The 16,305-nt window shown below is 50.8% G+C and overlaps 1 pseudogene; it reads left to right on the plus strand.

The window, feature by feature from the left end:
- The window catches only part of LOC123346685, a 34,869-nt pseudogene extending 20,309 nt beyond the window's left edge, over window positions 1–14,560 (plus strand).
- Window positions 14,561–16,305: the final 1,745 nt, after the last annotated feature.

The following is a 16,305-nucleotide window of genomic DNA, read 5'->3' on the forward strand; positions in this document are numbered from 1 at the left end:
TGTCCACTGGGATCAGGATTATGTAGATTCAGTAAGGGGTGCATATGAGTTGCAACCTTTAGCCCAGGCCATGCTGAAATATTGGCCACTGAGGAACTTCAGAGCTGTCCTATATGCTGCCCATGGGTTAGTGGGGACAATTTTCTTGCAAAATCTCTGATCAGAGCCTGAATGAATGACCTTTGTAACAGATGATTTGGGGGGCCTGGACTGGAATTATTTTCACCTTGAGAGAGAAGTTCTTACTTGATGTCCATTTCTTTCTGTTCATTGTGTAGCTAAACTTCAAACAGAACTTGGTAAGATTTTCTCTTTCTCTAACAGTCTTTTCAGTGATAATGAATCTTACTGATACTGCACCCATCTGGATGAATTTTCATTTTCACCTATGTGTTTGCTTTCAGACTGGAGAAGATCCTTAAATGATGCAGGTAATTAAAGCTCAGATTTAATTAATGTCCAGATCTCAGCACCCCACAAAGATCCCGGTTCCTTTTTATTAATTCATCAAGAACTATTTAAAATAAGGGATTTTTATTATTTTCCCTGGTGGGAATTTGAATGTGAAGGCAATTGCCCAAAATGAGCTCCAGAACTAAATACTCCCTTTGGAAATATGGAAAATAATGAAATAATATTGTCCTTAGCAAGTACATGCTCGAGGTGGTACATGGGCTATGACTGAGTGTGGCACTATATTGGGAGGATGGCCAGAGCTGAGATGCAGGCAGGGGGTTTGCCATCCTCAAAGATGTAAATGGCTGTCACCAATTATTGACCTGGTTGAAGATGCTGGGTGTATTGAGCTTCTTTCATTCAGGCTAAATAGAGGAGCAATTAAATGCTACTTTATGTGGTGCTGTCTGAGACAATGTTGACCACCGCCCCAGGAATATGGTCACATGAAGCCTGGGGAGAGGCCAACCCATGTGAGCTGAAGGGTTTCCATGGGGACAGATTGAAAATGCAGGGGTTGGGGTGTACATTGGTTGGAGCTGTGTGTGTCTCTTTGTGGGTTAGAAACAAAGGAACCAGAGCCGAGACACAAGTCAGGTGAAAGCCCAAAAAGCAGTCATCAGTATGGCCCTGAGAGAGAATAGCCACAACTCCTTGGGACTCAGGACAGGCTGGAAGGCAGGCATGGATACCTGAAAAAGGGAACTGCCTCCTGTTGGGTCCTACTATGTTCAGGGACAGAGACTTTTTGTACATTCTTTGTAAATAAACAGGATTGCACCAAAGAAAGTTCTGACTCATATCATCAATTTCTCTTCCTACTGGAAACAACCCAGCAAGGTCCCAAATACTGCTCATGCTAAAAGGAGCAACAATACTCTCTAAATGCCATTTACGTTAAATTACTGAATATTCTATGCCTATATAGTGATATTTCTGCATATGTTTAAAGGAAGAACCTCAATCTCCTCTCAAGAAATCTGGACAAACCCATAGCCAGGGTTTTTTTTAAAATACAGTGAGATACAGTTCCAGAGCTCAAAAGTGGAGAATATGGCCATCCCTCCATTTGCTGTCATGTTCAGTAATGGTGAATACAGTGGGACTAGATGGTTCAGGGGAGGAAGGCTGGCCTTGTTCAAGGATAGAACATTAAGAAGTCATGGGATAAGAGGGAAAGTTATCTCATGGATCAATAACTGGTTAAAAGATAGGAAACAAAGGGTAGGAATAAATGGTCAATTTTCAAAATGGAGAGACGTAAATAGTGGTGTCCCCCAGGGGTCTGTACTGGGACCAGTCCTATTCAACATATTCATAAATGATCTGGAAAAAGGGATAAACAGTGAGGTGGCAAAATATTCAGATGATACAAAACTACTCAAGATAGTTAAGACCAGGCAGACTGAGAAGAGATACAAAGGATCTCTCAAAACTGGGTGATGGCAACAAAATGGCAGTTGATATTCAATGTTGATAAATGCAAATAATGCACATTGGAAAACATAATCCCAACTATACATATAAAATGATGGGGTCTAAATTAGCTGTTACCACTCAAAAAAGAGATATTGGAATCATTGTGGATAGTTCTCTGAAAATATCCACTCAATGTGCAGAGGCAGTCAAAAAAGTGAGGGATAGATACTAAGACAGAAAATATCATATTTGCCTCTATATAAATCCATGGTACGCCCACATCTTGAATATTGTGTGCAGATGTGGTCGCCCCATCTCAAAAAAGTTATATTGGAAGTGGAAAAAGTTCAGAAAAGGGCAACAAAAACGATTAAATGTATTGAACAGCTGCCATAGGAGGAGAGAGGAATAGGACTGGGACTTTTCAGTTTGGATAAGAGACAACTAGGGGGTGATATGATAGTGTTCTATAAAATCATGACTGGTGTGGAGACAGTAAATAAGGGAGTGTTATTTACTCCTTCTCATAACACAAGAACTAGGGGTCACCAAATAAAATAGGCAGCAGGTTTAAAACAAACAAAAGGATGTTTTTTTTCACACAACACACAGTCAACCCGTGGAACTTTACCTAGTACAAAAAAGAACTAGATCAGTTCATGGAAGACAGGTCTACCAATGGCTATTAGCCAGGATGGGCAGGGATGGTGTCCCTAGCCTCTGTTTACCAGAAGCTGGGAGTGAACGACAGGGGATGGATTACTTGATGATCACCTGTTCTCTTCATTACCTCTGGGGCACCTGGCACTGGCCACCGTCGGAAGACTGGATACTGAGCTAGATGGACCTTCGGTCTGACTCAGTATGGCTGTTCTTATGTTCTTATGAATCACTCTAGAGACCCTAGGTGTAATTCCCACTGTAGTACTGACCCCCTGTGTGACCTTAGAAAAGTCACTTAGGTCTAGATTCTTAAAGGTGTTTTGGCACGTAAGGATAGATTCACAAAGGGACACTGATCGTCACCACATCTAACTTTCAGGCACTTAAAAAATCACTGGGATTCAAAAAGCTGTAGTAAGGTGCTCAAGCCCCCTATAGAATAAAGGGGAAGAGAGAGCGAGAGGGAGAGAGGCACCTATGATTAGAATGCACGTTCAAGTCAGCATGTTAGGCAGGGACCCACCTAAGTTACCCAGTGGGGTATGCTGAGGAGAGGGGTGTGTACTAAGCCTCACACATCTCAAGGAGTTTGACACCTAAGTCCAAGATACAGGGAAGCACGTCCCTCTGCTTGCAATTCTCAGCTGCAAACACTCAGTTGGAGTTGTGTCTATGCAATTTTTTGGAAGAATCAAGGCAAATCCCATCCCTCATAACTTTTAGCTCAGGGATTAGGTTACTCACATGGGAAACCAATGGTTCAAGTCCACCATCTGCTGGAGATGGTGAAAGGATTTGAACACAGATCTGCCACATTTCAGTGGTGACCCCAACCACCAAGGCTATGGAGTTTCAAATGGGGGGCTCCCTCCACATCTCCCGTTGAACCTGTTCCACTTTGGAGTAAACAATTAGAGTAATTGGAGCAGGGTGTGTGGCTCCGAGGTCTTCCATATGCAGAATGAGTGCCCCAAATACCAGTCTATAGAGTCTTTCTCAAGCTTGCTCTCTTTCTCACTGTGACCCAATGACTCTTTAATTATTTACACACCATGGAACAGCCTCAACAGAAGAGATTGAGGGAGATGCATATAAGAATAGAATGGCCGTTTCTGACCTTGAACTGAAAGAAAGGATGAATATGTGGCAAGATGAAGACATCCAAGCTCCAAGACTTTAAATATAAGGATGGAGGGAGGGAGGGACACAGCAGGGCAATATGAGTTATTACTATGGATAGTTAGTTTCCACACAATCTACTAGGCCTGCCTATGATAACAGGATCTCTAGTCTCCTCCCTTAGGCCTTGTCTACACTACAAGACAATTTCGAATCAACTTAGTTCGAATTTGTGGATTCGACCTTATAAAGTCGAATTTGTGTATCCACACTAAATACACTAATTCGAATTTCTGAGTCCACATTCACGGGGCCAGCGTCGACTTTGGAAGCGGTGCACTGTGGGAAGCTATCCCACAGTTCCCGCACTCCCCGCTGCCCATTGGAATGCTGGGTAGAGCCCCCAATGCCTGCTGGGGGAAAAAATGTGCCGCGGGTGGTTTTGGGTAACTGTCATTATTGAACCGTCACTCCCGCCCTCTCTCCCTGAAAGCGCCGACGGGAAATCTGTTCTCTTGTCAGTTACAGCGCGTACGCCACAGCACTGCGAGCATGGAGCCCGCTGCGATCATCGCTGCACTTATGGCCGTTGTCAACTCCTCGCACCTTATCGTCCACCTCTTCCACAGTCAGCTGCTGAGAAATCGGGCGAGGAGGCTCCGGCAGCGCGGTGAGGACAGAAAGTCACAGAGTGGCGCAGACCTCTCACAAAGCAGGGTACGCCGCGCCGTGGAGATCATGGTGGCAATGGGTCAAGTTCATGGTGTGGAACGGCGATTCTGGGCCCGGGAAACCAGCACGGACTGGTGGACCGCATAGTGCTGCAGGTCTGGGATGAATCACAGTGGCTGCGAAACTTCAGGATGCGTAAGGGCACTTTCCTTGAACTCTGTGACTAGCTGTCCCCTGCCCTGAAGCGCCAGGACACACGGATGCAAGCAGCCCTGAGTGTGCAGAAGCGAGTGGCCATAGCCCTCTGGAAACTTGCCACGCCAGACAGCTACCGGTCAGTAGCGAACCACTTTGGCGTGGGCAAATCTACCGTGGGGGTTGCTGTGATGCAAGTAGCCCACGCAATCGTTGAGCAACTGCTCTCAAAGGTAGTGACTCTCGGAAACGTCCAGGACATCATAGATGGCTTCGCCGCGATGGGATTCCCAAACTGCGGTGGGGCTATAGATGGGACTCACATCCCTATCCTGGCACCAGCCCACCAGGCCAGCGAGTACATTAACCGAAAGGGCTACTTTTCAATGGTGCTGCAAGCACTGGTGGACCATAGGGGACGTTTTACCAACATCTTCGTTGGGTGGGCGGGCAAGGTTCATGACGCGCGTGTGTTCAGGAACTCTGGTCTGTTTAGACGCCTCCAGGCAGGAACTTTCTTCACGGACCACAAAATAACGGTTGGGGATGTGCAGATGCCTACAGTGATCCTCGGGGACCCAGCCTACCCGCTAATGCCCTGGCTCATGAAGCCCTATACAGGCGCCTTGGACAGTGAGAAGGAACTCTTCAACTACCGCTGAGCAAGTGCAGAATGGTGGTGGAGTGTGCTTTCGGACGTCTTAAGGGGAGGTGGCGGAGCTTACTGACTCGCTCGGACATCAGCGAAAAGAATATCCCCGTAGTTATTGCTGCTTGCTGTGTGCTCCACAATGTCTGTGAGAGCAAGGGCGAGACCTTTTTGGCCGGATGGGAGGTTGAGGCAAATCGCCAGGCTACGGTTTACGCTCAGCCAGACACCCGTGCCGAAAAACTATCCCAGCGGGAAGCGCTGTGTATCCGGGAGGCTTTGAAAGCAAGTTTCCTCAGAGAGCAGGGTAACCGATGACTCTACACTTGATTTTAAGAGAAGCTGATCCTGGGCCTGTGTCTCTATGTGTTGAGTGAGATCTGCGGTTACATATCCCGTTCTCCAAGTTTCCCCCACTTCCAAAACACGTTTTTAAATAAATTAAATGGAACAGTTTTTTTTAATAAATCTTTCCTTTACTTTGCATTTCTGTTCAGGGTTTGAAACATGGACGCATACTGTGCTGGGTACGGTGTGCAATGATGTACAGACCGCTTGTACAATACAGGACGGACAGCCTCCTGCTCCTACATAGGTCTCTGGGGTGGGGGACGGTTTCAAGTGGTTGTGCATGTAGGGGTGGGTTTGCAGGAAGGGGCGAGTGGTGCCGTCTTTGCATAGGGATTTGGATGCAGGCTCTGGGCTGTGGGTTTGGGCGTAGGAAGGGGTGAGGGGTGTGGGGGAAGGGTGAGTATCTGTCCGTGGATGAGGGCTGTTGTTGGGGCTCAGGGCAGCGGAGAGGATCGCGCCTACAGTGGAAGTGCATGGTAAGGGCAGCATGCCTTAACATTAGGGGGTGGCAGGCGCTAGGACCGTGGACAAGTGTACACATCACAGAATGACCCGGGGCAGCATACACCACACAGAGAGACCCTGGTGACTACTGAATGCAGTCTGTGTGTGACCTGCAATTGATCCTGCCCCCGATAGTCTGTACCCTGCTAATGTAGGCTATCCCGTGCAATTATAAATCCCCTGCCCCCCCCCACATACACAGTCTTCTGACACGAAAGACGTGATGGAAAGAGTGAACAACAGCAAACAGCTTTTATTAATCTACTACATAGTGGGGTGATGAAACTTGGATTTGGGACTGGGTGATCCTGTAAGGGAAGCGCTTCTAAACAGTTATAGCGTCAGAGGTGTGTGGAACATTAGCGCTCAGCTGTGGTGCAGTGACAGTTCTCACGGCCCCTACCGCCCCTCCGTCTTGTAATTTTCGGTGAGGGGGGGACAGGACTTCTTGGCGTTGGAGGGTGGTTGCAGATACAGTGCAGGGGGGCTTTCTCCTCCTGCCTGCGTTCCTGCAGCACATCGACAAGGCGCCGGAGCGTGTCCGTTTGCTCCCTCATTAGCCCAAGCAGCGTTTGAGTTGCCTGATGGTCTTCCTGCCACCACCTATCCTCCCGTTCGATGTGTGTGCGATTTTGTTGACATAGGCTCTCCCTCCACTGTCTCTGCTCTGCCGCCTCGGCTCTGGAGCAGGCCATCAGTTCTGCGAACATCTCTTCCCGAGTCTTTTTCTTTCACCGCCTAATCTGAGCCAGCCTCTGCGAGGGGGATGCCGGGGCAATCCGGGAAAGAGCAGAAGCTGTGTGATGGGAAACAGTAAATGATTTCCTTGAACAGATACATGTTTGCGAACAGTGAACACAGTCTAGTCAGTTTCTCTGAACAAGACCATACAGGGCACCAAGTCTCACGAGATCTCAGGAAAAGTTCGAGATTTCGGAATACGCTCTCATTGGCGGCGCCATTGCACAGGAGAGCAGACAAGCGGGGAGAGACAGCATAATCCGTCTTGCAGACAGTCCTGGTAAGCCTTACAGTACATCATGCTTATCTGTTAGTGGATAGCTGTGCTCTCCTGCTAAAGGCAATCTGGAAAGCAGAAAGGCTGAGCCTTTTCCAGCCCCTCCCGCCAGTGCACGGGAAAGATCAGTGTCTGCTTGTTCTCTGTGGCCTCCAGCACGTGGCTGTTAAGCGAGGGTCGTTGTTATGCAACCTAATTGTAAACCGTTAACAATAGTAACAATACACTAATTGCCCGACTTAGATGCAGCCTGTCCAGACCGACATCACCCTGAGGCGGGTCACTCGCAGTCAGAGAGAGCGGATGCTACTGGAAGCCCTGCACAGACCAGGACCATATGCAGCAATGCTGGTGGAGGCGATGATTCCTCTCTACGTTAGGATCTCCTGGCGCGGAAGAGTGTGCTTCCATGGAGCACCGAATAAGGCACCTCTCCCCAGGAACCTCCTGCGGAGGCTTTTCGAGCTGCTCTCTGAGAGCTTTGTTGAACTGTCCCAAGAGGATTATTACTCAATCCCTATATGTGTGGACCTACTATTTATATAGTTTGACATGTAAAATTTTGTATATAGTATTTCTATTTTTTCTATACCCGTTTTTTTAAAAGTTTCCATGTTTATAGCACTTACCGCCTGATCCTTCCCCTGATTCTGAGTCCGGGTTAACGGGCGGGGAGGGTTGGTAGGGGATCTCTGTGAGGGTGATGAAGAGATCCTGGCTGTCAGGGCAAGCGGTATTGTGTTCGCTTTCGCCTGCGCCGTCCTCCACAAACCCTTCCTCATCTTCCCCATCGGCGAACATCGCCGAGGAACTGTCCAGGTACACTATGCCATCCTCAGAGTCCACGGTCACTGGTGGGGCAGTGGTGGCAGACCCACCGAGAATGGCATGCAGTGCCTCGTAGAAGCGGCATGTCTGGGGCTGTGCTCCGGAGCGTCCGTTTGCCGCTCTGACTTTTTGGTAACCTTGTCTCAGGTCCTTGACTTTCACGCGGCACTGCATCGCATCCCGGCTGTATCCTTTCTCTATCATTGCTTTAGAGACCTTCTCGAAGGTCTTTGCATTCCGCTTGTTGGAGCGCAGCTCCTAGAGCACAGACTCCTCGCCCCACACAGCGATCAGATCCAGGACTTCCCGGTCTGTCCATGCTGGGGACCTCTTTCTATTCTTGGATTGGCCGGACTCCTCTGCTGGAGAGCTCTGCATCGTTGCAGGTGCTGCGGAGCTCGCCCCGATGTCCAGCCAGGACGTCAGATTCAAAGTGCCCAGACAGGAAAAGGAATTCAAATTTTCCCGGGTCATTTCCTGTGTGGCTGGTCAGAGAATCCAAGCTCGGACTGCTGTCCAGAGCGTCAACAGAGTGGTGCACTGTGGGATAGCTCCCGGAGCTACTAAGTTCGATTAGCGTCCACACCTAGCCTAATTCGAGCTAGCCATGTCGAATTTAGCGCTACTCCACCTGTCGAGGTGGAGTACCAAATTCGAACTAAAGAGCCCTCTAGTTCGAATTAAATGGCTTCCTGGTGTGGACGGTTGAGCGGTTAGTTCGAATTAACGCTGCTAAATTCGAATTAAAGTCCTAGTGTAGACCAGGCCTTAGAGGAGGTGAGAGAAGGTGGGAAATATTATAAGTCTCAGGCCTGCCCTAGCCATTCCTTTGACTTTGTCAGTGACCTGTCTGTATGAGGGGAGTGAATTTCCACTGCACATTACTCAAATCTCAGAGCTGGGTATGTCCTACAGGAAGGAGATTCCTTGAGTCACTCTCCAGCAGGGGCAGATTCTGTCACTAATACCATCAAGCCCTCCCCCAGGGCTGAGCTCTGTCTCTAACACTTGGATTCTCTCTCCCAACAGCGAATGTGACTCTGGATCCAGACACAGCTCATCCCCTACTTATCGTGTCTGCGGATCAGAAAAGTGTGAGATGGGCAGAAACAGGGCAGGATCTGCCTAACATCTCTGAGAGATTTGATTCTTGGGCCTGTGTGTTGGGCTGTGAGGGATTCAACTCGGGGAGACATTACTGGGAGGTGGAGATGGAGGTGGAGGTCGGGGATGGGGGATACTGGGCTGTGGGGGTGGCTAAAGAGGCTGTGGAGAGGAAGGGATGGATCAGCCATAGCCCTGAGGGGGGGATCTGGGCTGTTGGGCGGCCTGGGGGTCAGTACCAGGCTCTCACCTCCCCTACGACTCCTCTGTCCCTGAGCCGGACCCCTGGTGATGAGCAGGATCCGGGTTTGTCTGGACTGTGAACAGGGGCAGGTGACATTTATTGATGCTGGTGATGAGGCCCCGATCTTCACTTTCCCACCAGGATCTATCCCTGGGGAGAAAATCCAACCCTGGCTCTTGGTGGGGATAGGATCCCGGATCAGCCTGTCTCATTGCGATATGGTGTATGGGGGAGAACATCCCACTGGTGGCCCTGAGCAGGGCCGGCTTTGGCCAATTCCACCAATTCCCCCGAATCAGGCACCGCGCCTAAGAGGGCCCCGTGCCCAGTGAGAATCCCTTCCCTGGCTAGAGGCGCCTTTTTAATTTTTACTCACCTGCCGGCGCTCCAGGTCTTCGGCGGCACTTCAGCGGCAGGTCCTTCAGTGCCGCCAAAGACCTGGAGTGAGTGAAGGACCTGCCGCCGAAGTGCCGCCAAAGACTTGGAGGCGGAGCACTGCCCTGTGAGTACAAGCCCCACATGTTTTTTTATATGTGGTGTTTTGTTTTGTTTTTCAAGTCATCCCTGCCGGGGCCCCGTCAAAACTGTTCTAATTGGGCCCTGCACTTCCTAAAGCCGGCCCTGGTCTGAGATCAGCTTCTCTAGCCTCAGACACCCTAGTCTTTGCTGTCTTAATGCAGACTTTCTACCATGCAGTTTCAGTGGCTCAGTGGAGGTCTTTGGACTGTCAAACCATAAAGGGCAGGGAGTGATCAAGACAGAGAAGCCAATATAATTTCTTTAAGGATTTTGCAGCCTGTTTGTCACTGTCCTCTATGGCCAGGAGGACTCTGGGAATCTGGGCTAAGTTGGTGTCGCCGATACAAAGGGGAAGTCCAGTGAGAATTTTTTTAAAAGGGTTCTCTAGCTGCAGTAACAGTGCCGTAGCCAGGTTCTAAGAGCAGGGGGAGCAAACACATTAAAAAAAAGGTGCCACCTGCTGCGAAACAGTGAAGATTTTTTTTTTATTAAATGCACTTCCATCCTTTAAAAAAATGGGGGGGGGGATTAATATATGGAGATATACCTATCTCATAGAGCTGGAAGGGACCCTGATAGGTCATTGAGTCCAGCCCCCTACCTTCACTAGCAGGACCAAGTGCTGATTTTGTCCTAGATCCCTAAGTGGCCCCCGCAGGAGCTGAACTCACACTGCTGGGTTTAGCAGGCCAATGCTCAAACCAGTGAGCTAACCTTCCCCTTGGAATGTCTGTCCAATTCCACCACTAAGTGATACTGGCAGTACCCAAATGCCATTCCAGCCCCTCAAAAATGTATAGAATGGTGTTTCAGAATATTCTGGCACAATTCAAGCCCTGGTGCTGAGTGACCTCTCTTGCTGGAGCCCCGTTACCTTGCTTCTGTAACCTTGCTCTTTCCTACCCAGTGCTTTCTCTTCCTGTATGACTCCTATTTGTTCTCCTCCTGGGACAGTTTTCCAATGCTCCTACCTTCCCTCCCCCTTCCTCCTAGAGTCAGTTAAACTGGTTTTCTAAGGATGCAGCTCACTCATTATCCCAGATGTTTACACGTGAATAGGGTCGTTAAGTTCTAATCACTTTCTTAATGCACTGTTGGGTGCATAAGTGCTCCAGGGCCTGTCAGCAGTACTGGCTCCACTTGTAGAGAGACCTTCATAATAGAGCAGGTTTGCATAATCAGCTTCAGAATATCAAGCAGAATTCATAAGGTGTACATATCTAGCCCTAATCCATCAGAGGAGGATACTATGGGACATAGTTGATGCACAAAGGACAGCTCTTCTATGGCCAAAGAGGAATAAGAAGCAAGCATAGCCCTATAAAAAGGTACACTAAGTACTAAAGAGCACCCAGGGAGTCAGCACCTAAGGAGCCACTTTTGAGAATGTGCTCAGTGGAGGAGCGGCCACTCCCCTGCTCCCCCCCGTGCATGCTATGCTACTGTGCAGTAATCCCAGTATCTATCATCCTGGAGGACTTCCACCTACCCAGACCTCTTGTTCATCATCTCTATAACCCCTGGAAGCTGCTCCCCTCCATCCCTGCAGCACCAGGGATGCGGGGAGGGGTGAAGTACTCCTGGAGCTGCAGGAGGCGCAGAATGTGTCTGAGGGACAGATGTCGGGGCTGGACAGGGGGTAGAATTAACAGCCAGGTCGGGGACAGGCATATGTGGGGGTGGCAGGGACACAAAACTATGTAATTAGTGTTTGGGGAGAGGCTGGAATTTACACAGCAGAGGCCACGGGGAGCATTTGTACAAATCTGTGTAATTAGAGCTCATTGGGGTCTCCCAGCCAGAGCTCCTGCCGCAGGGGACTAACTCACCTTCCACTGTCACTACGGGAGAGCTGGCAACACTAATTGTCACACAAATGGGGGATGAGCAGGGGGAGTTCAAAAATCAAAATATAAATCAGAATACATTATTTTTAATCTCATATTTTTGGGGTCAATTTGAGTTCTGACTCCTGATTTTTAACTTCTGGGGTTGGAAACACTGTGAGAGGTGGGGAGCCAGAGTGGGTTGAACCAGAGGGAATAGAAGAAACACAAGGAAAAGATAAAGTAAAACAAAATAAACAGAGAGTCCTGGAGAAAGAGTGAAAAATTGATATGAAAACAATGAAAGGAAAACAATCTGAAGAGGGGAACAGCCAGAGGCAGTGAGAGGGGAAGGGATAAACTCAGGGGGAAGAATGGAGAACACGAGGGGGACTGATCTGTGACAAGGATCAGAGGAGAGTGGAAGAGACACAGAAATAAACAGGGATAAGCTAAATGTCAGAGTAAGTGCTCTCTGAAGAACACTGATGTCTAGGTTAAGTTAACACATAGCCCAAATCCTGAAATCACTAAAGTGTTTACCAAAGTATTGACTGAATTATCAACTTGGGCCAGAGAACACATCAATAATTAGGCCTTACAAAGAATTCAATGTAAACAGAGTTCATATCGAGATTAGGAGTTCCTTAAGTGTATTCAGGAGCTCTTATTACTCCCTTCTATACCAATCCCATGTTGGGATTGTGACATGGGGCCAGAAAGCATTAAGCAACCTGCAGGCTAATTGACCCAGATTCAACCTTTAGAGACACATTAGTAGTTCATGTTTTTACATATGTGTTTACATATATATTGTTAGAGGTTGGCAATGTAATCAATTCGTTCCTGTCTATGCTGTGTTCTGTTAATTCAGAGATTAAAAGAAGAGTTTAACACTTAAATGAATTGTAAATATAGTGACATCACTGTATTGATTTCTCTTTGAAGTATATCGTAAATCACGTGCATATGGTGGGAGATAAGCGATTGCCTTATGTAAATGCAAGTAGCTAATTACTGGTGATTATGGCTGCGATTCTGTTACGGAGGTTATGGAAGTCACGGATTCCATGACTTTCTGCGCAGGCCCGGCTCTAACATTTTTGCCGCCCCAAGCAAAAAAAAAAAGAGCGCCACCCTGCCCCTCCCTGAGCGTCGTGTCGCACCGCCCAAGTCCCCGCCCCCCCAGCGCCGCATCGCCCAAGTCCCCGCCCCCCCGTGCGTCGTCGCACCGCCCAAGTCCCCACACCCCCGAGCGCTGTGTGTGGCCGCTCAAGTCCCCGCCCCCCCAGCGCCGCGTCGCGCCGCCCAAGTCCCCGCCCCCCCAGTGCTGTGTAGTGCCGCCCAAGTTCCCGCTCCTCCAAGCGTTGCATCGCACTGCCCACGTCCCTGCTCCCCTGAGCGTTGCACCACCCAAGTCCCCGCCCCCCCAGCCCCGCGTTGCATCGCACCGGCCAAGTCCCCGCCCCCCCAGCGCCCCGCCAGCACCGCCCAAGTCCCCGCCCCCCCCGAGTATCGTGCCGCGCTGCCCAAGTCCCCACCCCCCCCAGTGCCGCACCACGCTGCCCAAGTCCCCGCCCCCCAGGGCCGCGTCACGCCACCCAAGTCCCCTCCCCCCCCGCGCCACCTGGCCAAACCAGAAACAACAAAAACAAACCCGATCGCCGCCGCCCCCAAGGTGCCGCCCCAAGCACATGCTTGGTAGGCTGGTGCCTGGAGCCGGCCCTGTTTCTGCGAACTCCGTGACTTTCGCAGCTGCAGTGGCTGGTGCGACTGACCCCAGAGCTGCCAGAGCAGTTGGCCCTGGGGCCACCTTCTCAGGTGCCCTGTGACCAGCTGCATTGGCTGTTGCGGGAGCAGCCCCAGGGCCTGCCATTCAGGCTGTCTCTGGGGCCAGCCACACCAGCTGCTGCTCTAGCAACCCCAGGCAGCTGGTCCCTGGGAGCGCCTGAGCAACAGGCCCTGGGGAGCACCAGAGCAGTGGGAGTGCCTGAGCAGTGGGCCTGGGGCCTCAGAGCAGCAGGTATTGGATCACCCTGTTATTGGATATTGGACTGAACCTATGGACTAATTCTGAAAGAACTCTTTGCAACACTGAAGCTTACCATCTCTACTATGAAACTGATCTCAGAACTGTACTCATGTCTGTATGCATACTGATCTTTTAACCAATACTCTCTCTCTTCTCTTTTGTTTTAATAAATTTTAAAAGAATTGGCTGTAAGTGTGTATTTGGGTAAAGAATTGAAATATTCATTCATTGACTTGGTGGGTGATGTATCCGATCCTTTGGGACTGATAGAACTTTAAATATGATGAACAAGATTTTCAGTAATCTTCATCATATTTGACTTGATTGTCTGGGAGGGAGCCCAAGGGTGGGTTGCTTTAAGGGAATTGTGCTTTGGCCTCTGCATAGCCAGTAAGGTATTGTAGAATCTGTTTTGTGCTTGCTTGATAAATCTAAGTATTGGAATATCCACCAGTTTGGGGGATTGTCTGCCCCATTCTTTGCAATTTGCCCTAATTCAGCAACCTCACCATGCCCCTCCCTCCGTGATCCCAGTCACACCACAGCTGTATTTCCATTTCTGATCCCAGGTGGCTGATCTCCAGACTCTCCCAGGCCCCCTCAGTCTGTCATCAAATCCCCTCCTGCAGCCAGACTGGACAAGTGGCCTGAGAGGTTTGGAAACAAGTTATCTGGTTAGCCCATCCCCTGTACAACACAGGAGCCCCAGCGCCAGCTCCCCCACACCCGCAGCCCTCTGCAGAGACCCAGGAGCCCACTACAGCTGGGGAGACTTCAGGGAAAAAGAAGGAGTAGGCTAAGAATAGGTGTGACAGCTGCCTTCTTGGCTGACATACCCAGGATTGAACCAGGGACCCCTTGAGCTTAAAGCACAGGCTACCACAGTTTATGTTAAATATTCAACCCTTCAGAGCTGTAACAGCTCATATCACCTACAGATCAGCACTCGGGGAAGCTGTAACACACACACACCAGTGGGTTACACAAGCACCAGAAAAACATGAGTCTTATAAAGAGCCTAAAGACCAGGTAGGGAAGACACAGTAGGAGTCAGCAGCTGTGATTCTCACCCTCCTTCCCAGGCGTCTCCTTAATATCCTTCGGCAAAGTTTCCAGCTCAGCAAGTGCCCCAACCCCCATTATTTCTTTCTTCTGTATTTTGGTCTCATGAAGCTCTTTTTTGCAACACTGCTTCTGCTCTGAGCATCCGGGGAGTGGGACTTGGGGGGTGGGAGGGAACCACTCCCAAGCACTCACCGGCAGCACAGCTGGGAGCTGGCAGAGCGGAGCAGGCTGGGGCCGGGTCACTCCACTTCCTGCCATCTGCTCAGGGCCAGCTCAAGACCCCAGCGCGCCAAGTGCGAGCTTGGGGCGGCATTTTGCCGGGAGGGCGGCAGGCGGCTCCGGCGGACCTTCCGCAGTCATGCCTGCGGGAGGTCCACCGGAGCCGCGGGACCAACGGACCTCCCGCAGGCATGACTGCGGAGGGTGTGTTGGTCCTGCGGCTCTGGGGGACCTCCCACAGGCACGACAGTGGAGGGTGCGCTGGTCCCGCGGCTCGGGTGGACCTCCCGCAGGCATGCCTGCGGATGCTCCACTGGAGCCGCGGGACCAGCGCACCCTCCGCAGGCAAGTCTGCAAGAGGTCCCCCGGAGCCGCGGGACCGGCGACCGGCAGAGCGCCCCCTGCCGCATGCCGCCGTGCTTGGGGCAGCCAAATTCCTAGAGCTGCCCCTGCACCTGCTGAGTGCAGGACGGGCCTGACCCCTGCTGCTGTGCCCGGGATGTAGCTCAGGGGAAGGGGTGGAGTGAAGGCGGGGCTGGGGCGAAGCAGGGGCAGGAAGAGGCAGGGTGGGGGCAGGGGCTTTGGGGAAGAGTCAGGGCGGGGGTGGAGTGGGGGTAGGGGCAGCTTTCCTGGTTGGCTCAGCCGGCCAGGGGATCAGGCTGGCTTCTGGAGCAGCACGCAGCTGCGTAGGTGTGACAAAATGGGGGATTTTCTTATATTTTCATGGTTTTCCAATGGTTTGCATGCAGAGGGAGTGGGACTCAGTGCCCCTGGGTGTTACTGGTTTAACGAGGTGAGGGGAGAGGGAGTTTGTTGTGGCAGAGGACCAGAGAGGGAACTTGGGACCCCAGCCAATGGCCTGGAGGAGGGACACCCCAGAGATTGGTGACCTGACGACACAGCCGGTTCTGGCCAGTGGGAGGACAATGGGCTGCGAAGAAAGGACTCCATGACCTAACCCGCTGGTTCCAGCCAGAGGAGGGTGGAGAGGAGAGGAGGCCAGATGACTCTATTTACCTGGAAAGAAGACAATGGACAGAAGCGGGGCCTGGGGCCGGTGATATCAGATGCCCAGCTGGGAAGCAGAGGGGCTCTGGGCTGGAGAGGGGAAGCAAGCAGAGTCCACCTGAATGCAGGGGAGACTGGGATGTGCTGAGGGAGGCCAGGCCTGAGGGTCAAAGAGTTTCCTGTGCTGTGTTCAATGCTCAATAAACCTTCCTCTTTTACACTGGCTGAGAGTCACTCCGGTCTAGAGAACAGGGTTGCATCATCCCCTTTGGAGGGTGGAGACCCTGGGGGATCCGGAGCGAGTGGACTCCCCGAGTGGGCCCACGACAGAGACAGACGTGCGAAGGCTCAGAGAGGTGCAGCTCCAGGAGGTGGAGGGGCCAACCCTGAGAGAGAGCGGACCCCTGGGAAAAG

This window comes from Mauremys mutica, chromosome 12, assembly GCF_020497125.1.
Source record: "Mauremys mutica isolate MM-2020 ecotype Southern chromosome 12, ASM2049712v1, whole genome shotgun sequence".
In the NCBI taxonomy this organism is placed as follows: domain Eukaryota; kingdom Metazoa; phylum Chordata; order Testudines; family Geoemydidae; genus Mauremys; species Mauremys mutica.